General features: G+C 42.5%; 1 pseudogene; it reads left to right on the forward strand.

Annotated features, from left to right (window-relative positions):
* Positions 1–1,407: 1,407 nt before the first annotated feature.
* Positions 1,408–2,639, forward strand: LOC133070414 (glyceraldehyde-3-phosphate dehydrogenase-like; annotated as a pseudogene).
* Positions 2,640–7,706: the final 5,067 nt, after the last annotated feature.

The following is a 7,706-nucleotide window of genomic DNA, read 5'->3' on the forward strand; positions in this document are numbered from 1 at the left end:
CATCAGCTTTTCTGCTACATGTTAGCCCTCCCTCCCTTGTATTAAAATGTGTCCTGGTCATTTCTTGCAATTTTTCAACATCCACTTAGAAACGCCTTCCAGATATTTCTGAGCATTGTCTTCACTGCACTGTACTAGCTCAAAAAGAATTTAGTTTTACAAAAGAATTTATACATGGACTATCCGGGGGAGGGAAGGGTGAACTAAAACAGAAAGGCCTACTATAATGAATGTCATCCAAAATGCTTATTATGTGGTATTCACAGATTTATTTTGCCTTTGCCTCTATCTCCTTTTGTGCTTCCCTGTCTTATGTGTCTGCTATATTGCCATGATGGTGTCAACCAAAAAGCAGTGTGAGAGGCTGCAAGTAAGAAAAGAACTTTTTTGGGGTCTTAAATTCAATCAATACAGATTCTGATAAAACTGAGAGTGTTCTGAAGAAGATAGAATTCAGGAGCTCATAAAGACAGAAAACCATGAGATTGTTGCAGGTTGCCTGGCAAGGGAAACAGAAGTGTAAGTAAACCAATAGGACAGTTTACTTTCAAAAGGAAAGAGTCATAGAGACAGATAACAAATGAGTGATTAACAATGGGGAGAGGGGAAGGCAGAGGAGGAAATAGGGGAGGGAATTTAAGAAGTACAAACTTCCAGTTGCAAGGTAAATGAGCCCTGGATATGAAATGTAAAGTATGGGAAATATAGTCAGTATCTCTCTATATTTTGTGTGGTGATAGATCGTAGCTAGACTTACGCTGGTGAACATTTTGTAATATACAGAAATATTGAATTTCTGTTGTGTAACAGGAGCTAAAATAGTCTTGTAGGTCAATTACCTTTCCAAAACCAACAAACTCTTAAGAAAATAGATCAGATTTGTGGTTACCAAAGTGGTAGTGGTGGGGAGAGAGGAAATTGGATAAATGCAGTCAAAATGTATGAATTTCTGGTTATAAGATATATAATTACTAGGAATGTAATGTACAACATGATGAACATAAATAACACTGCTGTTATGTTTTCTATGAAAACAGAGAACTGAGTAAATCTTTAGTTATCATCACAAGGAAATACTATTTTTTCTGTTTCTTTGATTTTTGTATCTATATGAGATGATGAATACTCACTTAACTTACTGTAGTAATCATTTCATGATGTACATAAGTCAAATCTTTGTGCTACATACCTTTATCTTATGCAGTGCCCTATATCAATTATAACGCAATAAAACTTGAAGGAAAAAAAGTTGCTTGGCGAGAATTGTGATTGACTAGCTTGAATCAGAAAATATTTATCCTTAAGGAATCATGATTTATTTTAGAGAAGGGTTTTTATAAGTTATTTTGGGGCTCTCTGCTCCTGCCCGTTCGACAGATAGCGGTAGCTTTCGTGCTGTGCCAGCCGCATCTCTGAGACAAGATGGTGAAGGTCGGAGTGAACTGATTCGGCCGCATCGGGCGCCTGGTCACCAGGGCTGCTTTTAATTCTGGCAAAGTGGACATCGTCGCCATCAATGACCCCTTCATTCACCTTCTCTACATGGTCTACATGTTCCAGTATGATTCCACCCACGGCAAGTTCCACGGCACAGTCAAGGCGGAGAACGGGAAGCTCGTCATCAATGGAAAGGCCATCACCATCTTCCAGGAGCGAGATCCCGCCAACATCAAGTGGGGTGATGCTCGTGCTGAGTACGTGGTGGAGTCCACTGGGGTCTTCACTACCATGGAGAAGGCTGGGGCTCACTTGAAGGGTGGCGCCAAGAGGGTCATCATCTCTGTGCCTTCTGCTGATGCCCCCATGTTTGTGATGGGCGTGAACCACAAGAAGTATAACAACACCCTCAAGATTGTCAGCAATGCCTCCTGCACCACCAACTGCTTGGCCCCCCGGCCAAGGTCATTCATGATCACTTCGGCATCGTGGAGGGACTCATGACTACCGTCCATGCCATCACTGCCACCCAGAAGACCGTGGATGACCCCTCCGGGAAGCTGTGGCGTGATGGCCGAGGGGCTGCCCAGAACATCATCCCTGCTTCTACTGGCGCTGCCAAGGCCGTGGGCAAGGTCATCCCTGAGCTCAACGGGAAGCTCACTGGCATGGCCTTCCGTGTGCCTACCCCCAACGTGTCCATTGTGGATCTGACCTGCCGCCTGGAGAAACCTGCCAAGTATGATGAGATCAAGAAGGTGGTGAAGCAGGCGTCAGAGGGCCCTCTGAAGGGCATTCTAGGCTGCACTGAGGACCAGGTTGTCTCCTGCGACTTCAACAGCGACACTCACTCTTCTACCTTCGATGCTGGAGCTGGTATTGCCCTCAATGACCACTTTGTCAAGCTCATTTCCTGGTACAACAATGAATTCGGCTACAGCAACAGGGTGGTGGACCTCATGGTCCACATGGCCTCCAAGGAGTAAGGTCCCTGAAGCCCTAGCCTCAGCAGGAGCACGAGAGGAAGAGAGAGTTCCTCAGCTGCTGGGGAGTCCTTGCCCCACCTCGATCCTCCACCACACTGAGAATCTCCCAACCTCCACAGTTTCCATCCCCAAGGCCCTGAGGAAGGGGAGGGGCTTAGGGAGCCCTGCCTTGTCGTGTACCATCAATAAAAGTACCCTATACCCAGAAAAAAAAAAAAAAAAAGTTATTTTGGGGTAAGGGTTTGATAAATATCTTGAGTTTCTGGCAGATGTTTTGGATGACTACATTAGGGCAATATGTGGTCAAAAACTTCCAACTTGAACAAATCTGAGAGATGCATAGGTAATACTTATTTAATGGCCTCCTGGCTCCAAATTAGGGAGTTTTCTTAGGAATTTTGATTTTTCTTTCACAGTGGAGAGGGATCTCTCATTTCTGAAGTTTTGTATAGAAAAAACAAAAACAAAAAACAGAAATTGATGGCATACAGAGTAATAACAGCAGAAAACTTACCTTGATCATGGCCAGGTTTTCAGAAATCTTCATGAAAGATGTTGATTCAGATTATAATATTATTGTATGGTACTATCTAGAATTATTGTTTTTCCCCCAGCTTAATTACCAGTGAACTTATCTTGGCAATTGGAATCTTATTTGTGATAAGATCTCTCTACTGAATGGTATGATATCAGGAAGATATGCCCCCAATTTGCAGGTCTGTTTTTGGCAGAAGGAAAAGTGGTAGTCTTTGTAGATGAGACTCATTCAGTCCATACACTTTGCTTTCTAACTTCCTCATGCTGTACCTTATTTTCCCAGCTCTTCTTTAGAACAATACCTATTGCATCATCTGAACTGAGGCACACATGCATTTGTGTACTCTCAGCTACCCTCTTGATATTGTCTAGTTTGTATGAGTCAAATCCATTCTATGCTAAGTCATTCAATAAATTACTTTATAATGGAAGATAAAGGAGTAGTAAAAAGGGTCATTATTTCTGAAAACTACAGCTACATAGAAGATTAGGTGGAGAAAAGGAATACTGAGATCAGTGTGCCTCCTTAAATATTTAATCATTTTAAACCAGTTTCAGTTTAATCAGTTTAAACCCTTCAGACATGACTGTAGGGAATACTTGTGCATTGACTATAGATGGGCTGTGCAGCACTGGAGCAACTTTGAGGCATACCCCACGTCCAAGGGCAAAGGAGAAGCCTGAGCAAGACGGTAGAAGGGGCAAAATCATGTTTAGAATGAAATCCCATACCCGCCAGAGATGCGCAGAGGGCTCAAAAAAACCTTGTGTGCACCAGGACCCAGAGACCCCACAGAGACTGAGACAGAACTGTGTTTGAGTGTCTCCTGAGGAGGTATGGGCCAGCAGTGGCCTGCTGCAGGGACAGGGGCTCTGGGTGCAACAGACTTGGGTATGGCATAAGCCCTCTTGGAGGAGGTCACCATTAACCTCACCACAGAGCTACCAGAACTTACACAGGACTGGGAAATAGACTATTGGAGGGCTCAGACAGAAACTTGTGTGCACCAGGACCCTGGAGAAAGGAGCAGTGACCCCACAAGAGACTGACCCAGACTTGCCCATGAGTGTCCAGAAGTCTCCGGCAGAGGTGAGGGTTGGCAGTGGCCTGCTGCAGGGCTGGGAGCACTGAATGTAGCAGTGCATGCATGGGACCTTTTGAAGGAGGTCTCCATTATCTTCCTTACCTCCACCATAGTTTGTTATTTGACCTAAGGTCAAATAACAGGGAGGGAACACAGCACCAAACATCAACAGAAAATTGGATTAAAGATTTACTGAGCATAGCCCCACCCATGAAAACAAGACTCATTGTCCCCTCAGTCAGTCTCTCCCATCAGGAAGCTTCTGTAAGCCTCTTATCCTTCTCCATCAGAGGGAAGACTGAAAACAACAACCACAGAAAACTAACCAATCTGATCACATGGACCACAACCTTGTCTAACTCAAAGAAACTGAGCCATGCCACGTAGGGCCACCAAGACAGATGGGTCATGATAGAGAATTCTGACAAAATATGGTCCACTGGAGAAGGGAATGACAAACCACTTCAGTATTCTTGCCTTGAGAACCCCATGAACAGTATGAAAAGGCAGAAAGATAGGACACTGAAAAATGAACTCCCCAGATTGGTAGGTGCCCAATATGCTACTGGAGATCAGTGGAGAAATAACTCCAGAAAGAATGAAGAGATGGAGCCAAAGCAAAAACAACACCCATATGTCAATGTGACTGGTGATGGAAGTACAGTCGTATTCTGTAAAGAATAATATTGCATAGGAACCTGGAATGTTAGGTCCATGAATCAAGGCAAATTGGAAGTGGTCAAACAGGAGAGGGCAAGAGTGAACGTCATCGGTGAACTGATCTCGGTTCATTTCCAAAGCAAATATTCAATATCACGGTAATCCAAGTCTATGCCCCAGCCAGTAATGCTGAAGAAGCTGAAATTGAATGGTTCTATGAAGCACTACAAGACCTTCTAGAACTAACACCCCAAAATGATGTCTTTTTCATTAAAGGAGACTGGAATGCAAAAGTAGGAAGTCAAGAAATACCTGGAGTAACAGGTAAATTTGTCCTTGGAATACAGAATGAAGCAGGGCGAAGGCTACTAGAGTTTTGCCAAGAGAATGCACTGGTCATAGCAAACACCCTCTTCCAACAACACAAGAGAAGACTCTACACATGGACATCACCAGATGGTCAATACCGAAATCAGACTGATTATATTCTTTACAACCAAAGATGGAGAAGCTTTATACAGTCAGCAAAAACAAGACCGGGAACTGACTATGGCTCAGATCATGAACTCCTTATTGCCAAATTCAGACTTAAATTGAAAAAAGTAGGGAAAATAACTAGACCATTCAGGTATGACACAAATCAACTCCCTTATGATTATACAGTGGAAGTGAGAAATAGATTCAAGGGATTAAAGCTGATAGACAGAGTGCCTAAAGAACTATGGAAGGAGGTTCAAGACATTGTACAGGAAGCAGGGATCAAGACCATCCCCAAGAAAAAGAAATGCAAAAAGGCAAAATAGTTGTCTGAGGAGGCCTTATGAATAGCTGTGCAAAGAAGAGAAGCGAAAGGCAAAGTAGAAAAGGAAAGACATACCAATTTGAATGCGGAGTTCCAAAGAATAGCAAAGAGAGATAAGAAAACCTTCCTCAGTGATCAATGCAAAGAAATAGAGGAAAACAATAGGATGGGGAAGACTAGAGATCTTTTCAAGAAAATTAGAGCTATTAAGGGAACATTTCATGCAAAGATGGGCACCATGAAGGACAGAAATGGTTTGGAACTAACAGAAGCAGAAGCTATTAGGAAGAGGTGCAAAAATACAGAGAAGAACTATAAAAAAAGATCTTCATGACACAGATAACCATGAAGGTATGCTCACTCACCTAGAGCCAGACATCCTGGAATGTGAAGTCAAGTGGGCCTTAGGAAGCATCACTTTGAGCAAAGCTAGTGGAGGTGATGGAATTCCAGTTGAGTTTTTTCAAATCCTAAAAGATAATGCTGTGAAAGTGCTGCACTCAATATGCCAGCAAATTTGGAAAACTCAGCAGTGGCCACAGGACTGGAAAAGATCAGTTTTCATTCCAATTCCAAAGAAAGGCAATGCCAAAGAATGCTCAGACTACAGCACAATTGCACTCATCTCTCATGCTAGCAAAGTAATGCTCAAAATTCTCCAGGCTTCAATAATACATGAACTGTGAACTTCCATATGTTCAAGCTGGATTTAGAAAAGGCAGAGGAACCAGAGATCAAATTGCCAACATCTGCTGGATCATCGAAAAGGTAAGAGAGTTCCAGAAAAACATTTACTTCTGCTTATTGACTACGCCAAAGCCTTTGACTGTGTGGATCACAACAAACTAAGGAAAATTCTTAAAGAGATAGGAAGAACAGACCACCTGACCTGAATTTGAGAAATCTATATGCAGGTCAGGAAGCAACAGTTAGAAATGTACATGGAACAACAGACTGGTTGCAAACAGGAAAAGGAGTATGCCAAGGCTGTGTATTGTCACCCTGCTTATTTACCTTACAGGCAGCATACATCATGAGAAACGCTGGGCTGGATGAAGCACAAGCTGGAATCAAGATTGCTGGGAGAAATATCAATAACCTCAGCTATGCAGATGACACCACCCTTCTGGCAGAAAGCAAGGAAGAGCTAAATAGCCTCTTAGTGAAAGGGAAAGAGGAGAGTGAAAAAGCTGGTTTTAAAACTCAACATTAAGAAAACTAAGATCATGGCATCTGGTCCCATCACTTCATGGCAAATAGGTGGGGAAACCTTGGAAACAGTGACAGACTTATTTTTCTTGAACTGCAAAGTCACTGCAGATGGTAACTGCAGCCATGAAATTAAAGAATGCTTGCTCCTTGGAAGATAAGTTATGACCAACCTAGACAGCATATTAAAAAACAGGGACATCACTTTGCCAACAAAATTCTGTCTAGTCATAGCTATGGTTTTTCCAGTAGTCATGTTTGGATGTGAGAGTTGGAGTATAAGAAAGCTGAGTGCCAAAGAATTGATGCTTTTGAACTGTGGTGTTGGAGAAGACTCTTGAGAGTCCCTTGGACAGCAAGAAGATCCACCCAGTCTATCATAAGGAGAATCAGTCCTGAATATTCATTGGAAGGACTGATGTTGAAGCTGAAACTCCAATACTTTGGCCACCTAATGCAAAGAACTGACTCATTTGAGAAGACCATGATGTTGGGAAAGATTGAAGGTAAGGGGAGAAGAGGATGACAGAGGATGAGATGATTGGATGGCATCACCGACTCAATGGGCATGAGTTTAAGTAAACTCCGGGAGTAGAGTTGGTGATGGCCAGGGAGGCCTGGCATGCTGCAGTCTATGGGGTCGCAAAGAGTCAAACACGACTGAGTGACTGAACGGAACTGACTATAGACTATTGCTGGAGTAAGTGACTTACTGTAACAGGTCTCCTTCACCATTCATGTGTAAAATACCATTATAAGAGAAATGAGTTGGTTGCCTGAGCTCCAGCTGAATCACATGTTCAAAAGTCATTTTTTAGCTTCTTTGAATCTGGCCATTTAAAAGTATATTCTCCAGATAAATTTTGTAATCTACTTACATTAAAGAACTTGTGATTATTAATATTAAAGGGACAGTTATTCCCATTAACTCTTTATCACAAAAACATCATGAAATTATACCTCTCGGGTATTTAAAATATATTGTGCATG

This window comes from Dama dama, chromosome 15, assembly GCF_033118175.1.
Source record: "Dama dama isolate Ldn47 chromosome 15, ASM3311817v1, whole genome shotgun sequence".
In the NCBI taxonomy this organism is placed as follows: domain Eukaryota; kingdom Metazoa; phylum Chordata; class Mammalia; order Artiodactyla; family Cervidae; genus Dama; species Dama dama.